Source organism: Mustela nivalis (assembly GCF_964662115.1).
Source record: "Mustela nivalis genome assembly, chromosome: 7".
Lineage (NCBI taxonomy): Eukaryota > Metazoa > Chordata > Mammalia > Carnivora > Mustelidae > Mustela > Mustela nivalis.
This window is the reverse complement of record NC_139026.1, coordinates 42,955,184-42,968,613: the sequence shown is the minus strand read 5'-3', so window position 1 is coordinate 42,968,613 and position 13,430 is coordinate 42,955,184. Positions and strand designations below refer to the sequence as shown.

General features: G+C 38.7%; 1 long non-coding RNA gene across 1 annotated transcript in view; it reads left to right on the top strand.

Annotated features, from left to right (window-relative positions):
* LOC309870507 overlaps window positions 1–13,430 on the top strand; it is a 152,327-nt gene that overhangs the window by 2,672 nt on the left and 136,225 nt on the right. The gene's annotated exons all lie outside the window — the stretch shown is intronic.

Genomic DNA, 13,430 nt, shown 5'->3' with positions numbered 1-13,430 from the left:
CTTTAATTCTCTCAAATTCTGCTTCATATACATATTTACACATTCATTTACATTTACTACTTCTGGCTGAGTTGACTCTTTAATACGCATTATTATTTGATGCTTTTTTTTTTCTTCTTTCCTGGTGATCCAGGTCATTTTTGTTATCATCTTCCTTCAGCCTTGAGAACCTTCTTTGTTATCTCTTGTGTTTCAGGTGCTCCAATGACCAATTCTGTTATCTTTATTTTGTCTGAAAATGTTTTTATTTTGCCTTTATTCTTAGAGTGTTTTCACAGGATATGGAAAGGTTGATTATTTTTTCCCAGTATTTTCAAGTGTACTGGCCTCCATATTTTTTTGACAAGAAGTCAGCAGTCATTCAAGTGATTGTTCCCCTGTATGAAATCTGTCATTTTTGGCTGCTTTTAAGATAGTCTCCTTATATTTCATTTTTGTCACTTTGATTACTTATGCATACCATGGTTTTCTTTCTTTTTTTTTTTTTTTAAGATTTTATCTATTTATTTGACAGAGAGAGAAAGATCACAATTAGGCAGAGAAGCAAACAGAGATAGAGGAGGAAGCAGGCTCCCTGCTGAGCAGAGAGCCCAACATGGGGCTTGATCCCAGGACCCTAAGATCATGACCTGAGCTGAAGGCAGAGGCTTAATCCACTGAGCCACCCAGGAGCCCCAACATGGTTTTCTTCATATGGATCTTGTTCAGGGCTCACTGAGTTTCTTAAACCAACAGACCTATCTGTATCTTTGAAAAAAAAAATTGGTTTTTATATTTTAACATATTGAAATATATTTTCTATTCATTTTCTCTCTTCACCTTCCACTACTCCTCTTAAACATATGTTATGCATTGTCTTAAATTCCCTCAAATTTGTTTGGTATTGATCAAATGGTTGAAATCATGGAAGTGAGTTCAATCTATCCTCCTGCTAGAAGTTGTTGAAAAGGAAAATCACCCTACACTTTCCATGTTTTAACTCTCCTTTCAGAATCATCTTACTTAGATTTATTCACCAGTGCCTACAGCTCCTTTTATTTTCTCCAAAGATTGTAGTTCTTATCTGTGGAAAGGCATGTAATAGTGGATGTTTACTGCAGAAAGGCATAAACTATTAGGTGTTTATTTAATTTTAATGAAAATAGAAATCTTATCAAATAATTTTTGAAACTTGTGCTAGTGTAATTTATATGGGGAAATTTTAATATTTTCTTAGGACCATTAAAAATCTCTATTAAAAATCTCTATGGAATAAACCCTTTAATCACACCATACAAAAAAATTATCTTGAAATAGGTATTCATCCTGAACACAGATGCTTAAAACCTAAAATTTATGTAAAGAATCAAAGGGGATAATCCTCATGATGTTAGGATAGATAAAGGTCATTATAAAAAAGAAATACCATTAAAGAAAATATAAGAATTTTATAAATATGTACTAGCTAGTGTCCAAGAAAGTCCTAGTTATCATCTGATATTTCCTGATAGTCACAATCTTATGTAAGATCTCTTATATTGTACTGATGTTGATATATTAGACCAATAGGTTATGACAGAGGCGATCAAAAGTCATTTTCTGGTTCTTTGAAATAATTAATAAGATTGATAAACCCTTAGCCAGACTTATCAAAAAGAAAAGAGAAAGTACCCAAATTAATAAAATCATGAATAAAAGAGGAGAGATCACAACCAATACCAAAGAAATACAAAAAATTATAAGAAAATATTATGAGCAATTATGCACCGGGAAATTTGACAATCTGGAAGAAATGGATGCATTCTTAGAGACAATAGATAGATATAAACTACTACCAAAACTGAACCAGGAAGAAATAGAAAACCTGAACAGACCCATAACCAGTAAGGAGATTGAAGAAGTCATTAAAAATCTCCCAACAAAGAAGAGGAGTCCAGGGCCAGATGGCTTCCCAGAGGAATTCTTCCAAACATTTAAAAAAGAATTAATACCAATTCTACTGAAACTGTTGCAAAAAATAGAAATGGAAGGAAAACTTCCAAACTCATTTTATGAAGCCAGCATTACCTTGATCCCCAAACCAGACAAAGACCCCATCAAAAAGGAGAATTACGGACCAATATCCTTGATGAACATGGATGTGAAAATTCTCACCAAAATACTAGCCAATAGCATCCAGCAGTACACTAAAAGGATTATTCATCATGACCAAGTGCAATTTACTCCTGGGCTACAAGGTTAACTCAACATCTGCAAACCGATCAGTGTGATACGATACATTAATAAAAGAAAGAAAAAAACTATATGATACTCTCAGTAGATGCTGAAAAAGCATTTGACAAAATACACCATTCCTTCTTGATCAGAACTCTTCAAAGTGTAGGGATAAAGAGTACATATATCAATATCATCAAAGCCATCTATGAAAAACCCACAGCAAATATCATTCTCAATGGGGAAAAACTGAGAGCTTTTCCCCTAAGGTCAGGAACATGGCAGGGCTGTCTACTATCACCACTTATAATCAACATAGTACTAGAAGTCCTAGCCTCAGCAGTCAGACAACAAAAATAAATAAAAGGCATCTGAATCAGTAAAGAAGTTTAACTCTCTCTCTTTGCAGATGATATAATACTTTATGTGGAAAACCCAACGACTCCACTCCAAAACTGCTGGAACTATACAGGAATTCAGTAAAGTGTCGGGATATAATATCAATGCACATAAATCAGTTGCATTTCTATACACCATCAGCAAGGCAACAGAAAGAGAAATTAAGGAGTTGATCCCATTTATAACTGCACCCAAAATCATAAGGTACCTAGGAATAAACCTAACCAAAGAGACAAAGAATCTGTACTCAGAAAACTATAAAGTACTCATGAAAGAAACTGAGGAAGACACAAAGAAATGGAAAAATGTTCCATGCTCCTGGATTGGAAGAACAAATATTGTGAAAATGTCTATGCTACCTAAAGCAATCTACATATTTAATGCAATCCCTATCAAAATACCACCAACTTTTTCCAAAGAAATGGAGCAAATAATCCTAAAATTTATATGGAACCAGAAAAGACCCCAGGTAGCCAGAGGAATGTTGAAAAAGAAAACCAAAATTGGTGACATCCCAAATCCAGACTTCAAGCTCTATTACAAAGCTGTAATCATTGAGACAGTATGGTAATGACACCAAAACAGACACATAGATCAATGGAACAGAATAGAGAGCCCAGAAATGGACCCTCAACCCTATGGTCCACTAATCTTTGACAAAGCAGGAAAGAATGTCCAATGCTAAACAATCTCTTCAACCAGTGGTCTTGGGAAAATTGGTCAGCCACATGCAGAGGAATGAAACTGGACCATTTCCTTACACCACACACAAAATTCAACTCAAAATGTGTGAAAGACCTCAGTGGGAGACAGAAATCCATCCAAATCCTTGAGGAGAACATAGGCAGCAACCACTTTTACCTCAGCCTCAGGAACTTCTTCCTAGAAACATTGACACAGGCAAGGGAAGCAAGGGCAAAAATAAACTATTGGGACTTCATCAAGATGAAAAGCTTTTGCACAGCAAAGGAAACAGTCAACAAAACCAAAAGACAACTGAAAGAATGGGAGAAGATATTTGCAAATGATATATCAGATAAAGGGCTGGTATCCAAAATCTAAAAGAACTTATCAAACACACCACCCAAAGAATAAATAATCCAATCAAGAAATAGGCAGAAGATATGAACAGACATTTCTGCAAAGAAGACATCCAGATGGTCAACAGATGCATGAATAAGTGCTCAACATCACTGAGCATCACGGAAATGCAAATCAAAACCAGAGTGAGATACCACCTCACACCCCTCAGAATGGCTAAAATTAACAAGACAGGAAAAGACAGATGTTGGCAAGGATACAGAGAAAGGGGAACCCTCTTATGCTGTTGGTAGAAATGCAAGATGGTGCAGCCACTCTGGAAAACAGTATGGAGCTTCCTCAAAAAGTTGGAAATAGAGCTCCTATATGACCCAGCAATTCCACTACTGGGTAATAGCCCTAAAGATACAAAGGTAGTAATCTGAAAGGACACGTGCACCCAAATGTTTATAGCAACAATGTCCACAATAGCCAAACTATGGAAAGAACATAGTTGTCCATCAACAGATGAATGGATAAAAATAGGTGGTATATATGCATAGTGGAATACTATGCAGCCATCAAAAAAATTTTTAAAGAAATCTTGCCATTTGCAATGACATGGATGGAACTGGAGGGTATTATGCTAAGTTAAATAAGGCAATCAAGAAAATTATATTATCTCTCTGATATGAGGAATTTGAGAGGCAGGGCATGGGTTCATGGGAGGTTGGGGTGGAAAAAATTAAACAAGGTGGGATCAGGAGGGAGACAAACCATACAAGACTCTTAATCTCAAGAAACAAATGGAGGGTTGCTGGGGTTGGGGGTTAGGGATAGGGTGTCTGGGTTATGGACATTGGGGAGGGTATGTGCTATGGTGAGTGCTGCGGAATGTATAAGCCTGATGATTCACAGATCTGTACTCCTGGGAAAAAATAATATCTGTTAATATAAAACTAAAAAGATAATAAATAAAGGATTCTTACTGCCAAAAGAAAAAGGCCATTTTCTGAGACTAAGTTATATCAGATACTATAATTTCCATCTTGCTAATTTGGTTTCATACTCTTGCCCTCTTTGTTTTCTGTTCTTGCTCTCTCTGTATCTCTCTCCCTAATTTCAGAAAATTGAGCTGCCTTGCTATAAGCAACCCTACGGAAGAGTCCACATAGAAGGAACTAGAAACAATAGCCATGTGAGTGAGAACGGAAATACATTCTTCAGAGCCAGCAAAAACCAATAGCTTTTCTGCAATCTCATGAGAGATCCTGCTCCTGAAACATCTACCTAGCTGCTCATAGATTACTAATTCTTGCAACTGTGTAAGATGATAAATGTTGTTGATTTAAGCTACTAAATCAAGAAAAGTCTGTAAGTTATACAGCAATAGATAACTAATAAATGAGGTTTCATAAACAAAAAATTATGTTACTTTAAAGACACTACTAAACAAATGAAAAGGCAGGTCACAAATTGTGAAAAATGACTCACGATAAGTATATGTGACAAAAGTCTTATAATTAGAATATAAAACAGTCTCTTTTGACAAAAACCCAATTTTTAAAAAATGGACAAAAAATCGGACACTTCACCAAAAAGATATTCAAGTGGACATGAGGAGATACCCACCATCATTTACTTCAGGAAAGAAAAATAAAATCCCACTGAGATACCACTCATCACCCACTAAAATAGCTAAGTTTTAAAGGCTGACAAAACCATATGTTGGGTAGGACATGGAACAACTGGACCTTACTTTTACTAGGAGTTTAAATGGGCAAACACTCTGGAAAACTCTTTAGTGATTTCTTAAAAAGTTAAAATACACTTCCATATGGCCCAGGAATTACTCTACTAGGTATTTACCTGAAGTAATTGAAAACAATGTCTAAAAAAAACGCTATATGTTGACACCTGGGTGGCTAAGTTGCTTAAGCATCTGCCTTCAGCCTCAGTTATCCTCTCTGGGTACTGGGATAGAACCCCTCTTTGAGCTCCCTGCTCAGCAGGAAGTCTGCTTCTCCCTCTCTTTTTGGCCACACTTGTGCTCATTCTCCTCCTCTAGCTCCCTCTCTCTCTCTCAAATAAATAAAATCTTTAAAAAGTAATAATTAATGAATAAATAAATAAATAGTAGTTCAAATACTTGAGATAAACATCAAATGCAAACCTAGTTAGACATTTTTTCTAAGGCTATATTCTTATTATTAAAGTCCTATTATGAAGGTCTAAGACTGGGGGAGGACAAGATGGCGGGGAAGTAGGAGGAGGCGCCTTTTAAACCTATACCCTAAAGTGAGCTGATTACCAACCAAAGAACTCCAATCACCCATGAAATCAGCCTGAGATCAGAATTATACATGTCTGGATCTCTACAGGGGCAGAAGACACCAATGGGCAGGTAAAGCAGAGTGGGAACGGTGAACTGATATTGGAAGATAAAAGGGGGAGGGAGCCACCAGAGGCAACCGGTTTGAAAGCAATACCCCTAATACGAGTGAGAGTGCCCTGCGTCTGGGGACCAGCATTAACTTGGAGACTGAAAGCACTTCAAAAGAGCAAAGCATAGCGAGGGGAAATTGTGGGAATCGGGGCAGCTAGGGACAGGGTCTTAAGTCCCTGGTCCCAGGACAACCTCCTCTGGTGCTGAGCCAGAGAGAGTGCAGTGGAGAAACCAGGTCTTGGTCCCTAAGCCGCCAGCACGCCCGAGATCGCGTGGGGTCTGGCTCCTGTGAGGGGCTGGGAGCCTCACCAGAGGACAGAACGCCCGAGCCCTGCTATACAGCCTGAGATGTGTGCGCCCCTCATTCTCCCCTGAAAGAGGTACACAAAGACCCGGACGGCGCTCTTTGACCCGCACCTATGTTTCAGAGCCTAAGTCGCGCGCCCCAAACTCTCCCCTGAAAGAGGTGCACGAAGGCCCAGCCTGGTGCTTTCGGACCTGCGCCCCGTTCTCAGAGCCTGAAATGCGTGCGCGACCCACAGCCTCCCCTGAAGGAGGTGCGAGCAAGCCGGGCGCTCTTAGACCCAGAAAGACCAGGCACTACCAGCCTGGTCAATTACCTGAAGTAATTGAAAACAATGTCTAAAGAAAACCCTATATGATGACACCTTGGTGGCTAAGTTGCTTAAGCATCTGCCTTCAGCCTCAGTTATCATCTCTGGGTCCTGGAATAGAACCCCTCTTTGAGCTCCCTGCTCAGCAGGAGCTGAGGCCAGTGGGGCCAGCGGGAAAATCTCAGTGTGTGATCACTGCTTGGAACCTCTCTGGTGGTCTGGAGCTGCCCAGACAGCTGCCGCTGCCATGGTTTTGGGTACAAGCAAAAGATTCTGCGTCCCCAGGGACCGTGACTCAGAACCTGCTCTGCCAGCGGCCAAGGGGGAACTCATTTGGGCTCTGCAGCCAGACTGAGGCTTCTCTCTGAGAGGGAGGTCAGGGTGCAGTTTGCTTTCCTCTAAAACTACAAAAACCTTCAAAAGCGGTCAAGGTGAGAGAAAAGTGAACAAACATAAAAACCGCCAGAGAACAAAAGTCTGAAAAAAAACAGTTTCCTCAGAGCCCACCCCCTTGAGGGGAGTGGGGGGACTTAGGAAACATCATTGACTGAAAACCCACGGGGCAGGCCCCTCCCCCAGAAAACCAACCAAGAAAGGGGAAAAAAAAAAAGTACAAGAGAACAACCACCACTACTTCATAGGACGTTTATTTTTAACTCGTTCCCACTATTCTGGTTCATTTTTTTTTTATATAGATAATTTTTAACCTATTTACCATCACAGTGAGATGTCCAATACATCAAATTCCATAATAACCTTCTAACCTGAACTTTTTGATACATACACCTGTGTTTTTCTTTTGCATTTCTATTTTTTGAATTTTTTTTAAATTTTAGTTTAGTCTAGTTTATTCCTTTTTGTTTTTTGTTTTCTAATATTTATATAGAGTTAAACTTTAAAGTAATCTCCTTTCCCCAATCAATACTACCCCATAGGTAAACCAATTTTTAATCCCCCTTTATCTTAGGAAAGTTGTCATTTAACAAAGACATCAAGATATATCCAGGAAGAATTAAAACAACCTTCCTCTCCCACACTGAGAATTTATAACCACTCTCCCATCTTTTTCTTCCACAAGTGTTTCTGTGTTTTTGTGTTTGTCCCAATAATATATAAATCTTAAACTTGGGGTTCTTTTTGATGAGGTTCATCCTGTATTTGCATATATATATTTTTTTTCTCTTGTCATATACTTTTATCAGTCTTTGTCTGTTTGTTTGTATACTTCATAAGTCTTACCTTGGGGCCCATTTGGGCTGAACCTTCTCTTTCATTTCCCTTTCTTTCCTGTCTCTCTCTCTCTCTTTTTTCTTTTTTTGTTTTTCTTTTGTTTTGTCTCTCATATGGGTGGGGAATCCTGATTACTCAGAAGTGTTCCAGGGTGCACCTTGACTGCCCCATGGTCGATACATCCAGTTACATCTGTTCAGTCACCTCTCACCAAAATGACTAGGAGGAGAAATGCTCAACAGAAGAAAAATGCAGAGGATGGACCTTCAGCAACAGAGCTAATGGCTATCGACATAGACAATATGTTGGAAAGAGAATTCAGGCTAACAATTATCCAGGCAATAGCTAGGTTGGAGAAAGCCATGGATGACCAAACAGAATTGATTAGGGCCGAGCTGAAAGCCACCAGAGATGATGTTCAAAATATTAGGGTGGAGTTAAAAGCTACCAGGGCTGAGGTTCACAATGCTCTCAATGAGTTCCAATCTAATCTAAATTCTCTCAAAGCTAGGGTAACTGAGACAGAAGATAGAATTAGTGATCTGGAGGACAAACAGATAGAGAGAAAGGATCAGGAGGAAGCCTGGAACAAACAGCTTAGAAACCACAAAAACAGAATCAGGGAAATAAATGATGCCATGAAACGTTCCAATGTCAGAATTATTGGAATCCCTGAAGGGTAGGAGAAAGAAAGAAGTCTAGAAGATATAGTGGAACAAGTTCTTCATGAAAATTTTCCCAATCTCACGAATGGAACCAGCGTTCATGTACTACAGGCCAAAAGGTCTCCACCCAAGATTATGCATTCCAAAAAGACATCAAGGCACCTGATAGTCAAATTGAGGAATCATAATTGTAGGTATAATCTCTTGAAAGCCACTAGGACAAAGAGGCTCCTTACCTACAGAGGAAAGCCCATCAGAATAATGTCAGACCTGTCCACAGAGACCTGGCAAGCCAGAAAGGGCTGGCAAGATATATTCAGGGCATTAAATGAGAAGAACATGCAGCCAAGAATACTTTATCCAGCAAGACTGACATTCAAAATGGATGGAGAGATAAAGAGTTTCCAAGACCGGCAAGGCTTAAAAGACTATGCAACCACCAAGCCGACACTGCAGGAAATATTAAGGGGGGTTCTATAAAAGAAGAAAAATACTAAAAATAGCATTGAACAGAAATAAAGAGACAATCTACAGAAAGAAAAGACTTCAAAGGTAACACGATGTCAATAAAAACATATCTATCAATAATCACTCTCAATGTGAATGGCCTAAATGCGCCCATAAAATGGCACAGGGTTGCAGATTGGATAAAACAAGACCCATCCATGTGTTGTCTAAAGAGACCCATTTTGAACCTAAAGATACACCCAGACTGAAAGTGAAGGGATGGAGAAGCATCTTTCATGCCAGTGGGCCTCAAAAGAAGGCTGGAGTAGCGATTCTCATATCAGATAAATTAGATTTTAAACTAAAGACTGTAGTCAGAGATACAGAAGGGCACTACATAATTCTTAAAGGGACTATCCACCAAGATGATCTACCAATTGTAAATATCTATACCCCCAATATGGGAGCAGCCAATTACATAAGAAAACTGTTAATCAAGATAAAGAGTCATATCGATATGAATACACTAATAGTAGGAGATCTTAACACACCTCTCTCAGAAATAGGTCATCAAAGTAGAAAATTAATAAAGAAACAAGAGCATTGAATGACACATTGGGCCAGATGGACCTCATAGATATATGCAGAACATTCCACCCTAAAACAACAGAATACTCATTCTCCTCAAGTGCACATGGAACCTTCTCAAGAATAGACAACATACTGGGTCACAAATCAGGACTCAACTGATACCAAAAGACTGAGATTATTTCCTACATATTCTCAGATCACAATGCTTTGAAACTGGAGCTCAATCACAAGGAAAAGTTCCGAAGGAACTCAAACACCTGGAAGCTAAAGACCACCTTGCTTAAGAATGCTTGGATCAACCAGGAGATCAAAGAAGAACTAAAACAATTCATGGAAACCAATGAGAATGAAGACACTTCAGTCCAAAACCTATGGGATACAGCAAAGGCGGTCCTAAGGGGGAAATACATAGCCATCCAAGCATCCCTCAAAAAAATTGAAAAATCCAGAACACAGCAGCTGTCTCTACACCTTAAAGAACTGGAGAATCAACAACAAATCAAACCAACTCCACGCATAAGAAGGGAAATCATCAAGATTAGAGCTGAGATCAATGAGGTAAAAACCAGAGATACAGTAGAATGTATCAATGAAACTAGAAGCTGGTCTTTTGAAAGAATCAATAAGACCAATAAACCATTGGCCACACTAATCTAAAAGAAAAGAGAGAAAGCCCAAATTCATAAAATTATGAATGAAAAGGGAGAGATCACAACTCACACCAAGGAAGTAGAAATAATCATCAGAAGTTATTATCAACAGTTATATGCTAATAAGCTAAGCAACCTAGATGAAATGGATGCATTCCTGGAAAACTATAAACTCCCAAAATTGAACCAGGAAGAAATTGACAACCTGAATAGACCGATATCTAGTTAATGAGATTGAAGCAGTGATCAAAAACCTCACAGAAAACAAGAGCCCAGGACCTGATGGATACCCTGGGGAATTCTACCAAACTTTCAAAGAAGAAATAACACCTATTCTCCTGAAGCTGTTTCAAAAAATTTAAGCAGAAGGAAAACTTCTAGACTCTTTCTATGAAGCCAACATTACCCTGATCCCCAAACCAGGCAAATACCCTACCAAAAAGGAGAATTTCAGACCAATATCACTGATGAATATGGATGCTAAGATTCTCAACAAGATCCTAGCAAACAGGATCCAACACCACATTAAAAAGATTATCCACCATGACCAGGTGGGATTCATCCCTGGGCTACAAGGATGGTTTAACATTCGCAAATCAATCAATGTGATAGAACAAATTAATATGAGAAGAGAGAAGAACCACATGGTCCTCTCAATCGATGCAGAAAAAGCATTTGACAAAATCCAGCATCAGTTCCTGATTAAAATGCTTCAAAGTATAGGGATAGAGGGAACATTCCTGAACTTCATCAAATCTATCTATGAAAGACCCACAGAAAATACCATCCTCAATGGGAAAAAGATTGCAGCCTTCCAGTTGAGATCAGGAACATGAAAAGGATGCTCACTCTCACCACTCTTCTTAAACATAGTATTAGAAGTCCTAGCAACAGCAATCAGACAACAAAGAGAAATAAAAGGTATCCAAATTGGCAATGAAGAAGTCAAACTCTCTCTCTTTGCAGATGACATGATTCTTTATATGGAAAACCCAAAGACTCCACCCCCAAACTACTAGAACTCATACAGCAATTCAGCAACGTGGCAAGATACAAAGTCAATGTACAGAAATCAGTGGCTTTCTTATACACTAACAATGAAAATACAGAAAGGGAAAATAGAGAATCGATTCCATTTACTATAGCACCAAGAACCATAAGATACCTGGGAATAAACCTAACCAAAGAGGTAAAGGATCTGTATTCGAGGAACTACAGAACACTCATGAAAGAAATTGAAGAAGACACAAAAAGATGGAAGACCATTCCATGCTCTTGGATCAGAAGAATAACCAAAAAGGCAAAGAATATATACTCAGAAAACTATAAAGTACTCATGAAAGAAATTGAGGAAGACACAAAGAAATGGAAACATGTTCCATGCTCCTGGATTGGAAGAATAAATATTGTGAAAATGTCTATGCTAACTAAAGCAATCTACACATTTAATGCAATTCCTATCAAAGTACCATCCATCTTTTTCAAAGAAATGGAACAAATAATGCTAAAATTTATATGGAACCAGAAAAGACCTCGAATAGCCAAAGGGATATTGAAAAAGAAAGCCAACGTTGGTGGAATTACAATTCCGGACTTCAAGCTCTATTACAAAGCTGTCATCATCAAGACAGCATGGTACTGGCACAAAAACAGACACATAGATCAATGGAACAGAATAGAGAGCCCAGAAATAGACCCTCAACTCTACAGTCAACTAATCTTCGACAAAGTAGGAAAGCATGTCCAATGAAAAAGACAGCCTCTTCCATAAATGGTGCTGGGAAAATTGGACAGCCACATGCAGAAAAATGAAATTGGACCATTTCCTTACACCACACACAAAAATAGACTCAAAATGGATGAAGGACCTCAATGTGCAAAAGGAATCCATCAAAATCCTTGAGGAGAACACAGGCAGCAACCTCTTCGACCTCTGCCGCAGCAACATCTTCCTAGGAACAACGCCAAAGGCAAGGGAAGCAAGGGCAAAAATGAACTATTGGGATTTCATCAAGATCAAAAGCTTTTGCACAGCAAAGGAAACACTTAACAAAATCAAAAGACAACTGACAGAATGGGAGAAGATATTTGCAAACAACATATCAGATAAAGGACTAGTGTCCAGAATCTATAAAGAACTTAGCAAACTCAACACCCAGAGAACAAATAATCCAATCAAGAAATGGGCAGAGGACATGAGCAGACATTTCTGCAAAGAAGACATCCAGATGGCCAACAGACACATGAAAACATGCTCCATATCACTCGGCATCAGGGAAATACAAATCAAAACCACAATGAGATATCACCTCACACCAGTGAGAATGGCTAAAATCAACAAGTCAGGAAATGACAGATGCTGGCGAGGATGCGGAGAAAGGGGAACCCTCCTACACTGTTGGTGGGAATGCAAGCTGGTGCAGCCACTCTGGAAAACAACATGGAGGTTCCTCAAAATGTTGAAAATAGAACTGCCCTATGACCCAGCAATTGCACTATTGGGTATTTACCCTAAAGATACAAACGTAGTGATCCAAAGGGGCACGTGCACCTGAATGTTTATAGCAGCAATGCCCACAATAGCCAAACTATGGAAAGAACCTAGATGTCCATCAACAGATGAATGGATCGAGAAGAGGTGGTATATATACACAATGGAATACTATGCAGCCATCAAAAGAAATGAAATCTTGCCATTTGCGACAACATGGATGGAACTAGAGCGTATCATGCTTAGCGAAATAAGTCAAGCAGAGAAAGACCACTATCATATGATCTCCCTGATATGAGGAAGTGGTGATGCAACATGGGGGCTTAAGGGGGTAGGAGAAGAATCAATGAAACAAGATGGGATTCGGAGGGAGACAAACCATAAGTGACTCTTAATCTCACAAAACAAACTGAGGGTTGCTGGGGGGAGGGGGTTTGGGAGAAGGGGGTGGGATTATGGACATTGGGGAGGGTATGTGCTTTGGTGAGTGCTGTGAAGTGTGTAAACCTGGTGATTCACAGACCTGTACCCCTGGGGATAAAAATATATGTTTATAAAAAATAAAAAATTTAAAAAAAAAAGATTAAAAAAAAATTAAATAAATAAATAAATAAATAAAATCTTTAAAAAAAGATATATCACAAATATTCCTCTACTTCTGAGTTTCAGATTTTGTTGTTAAAG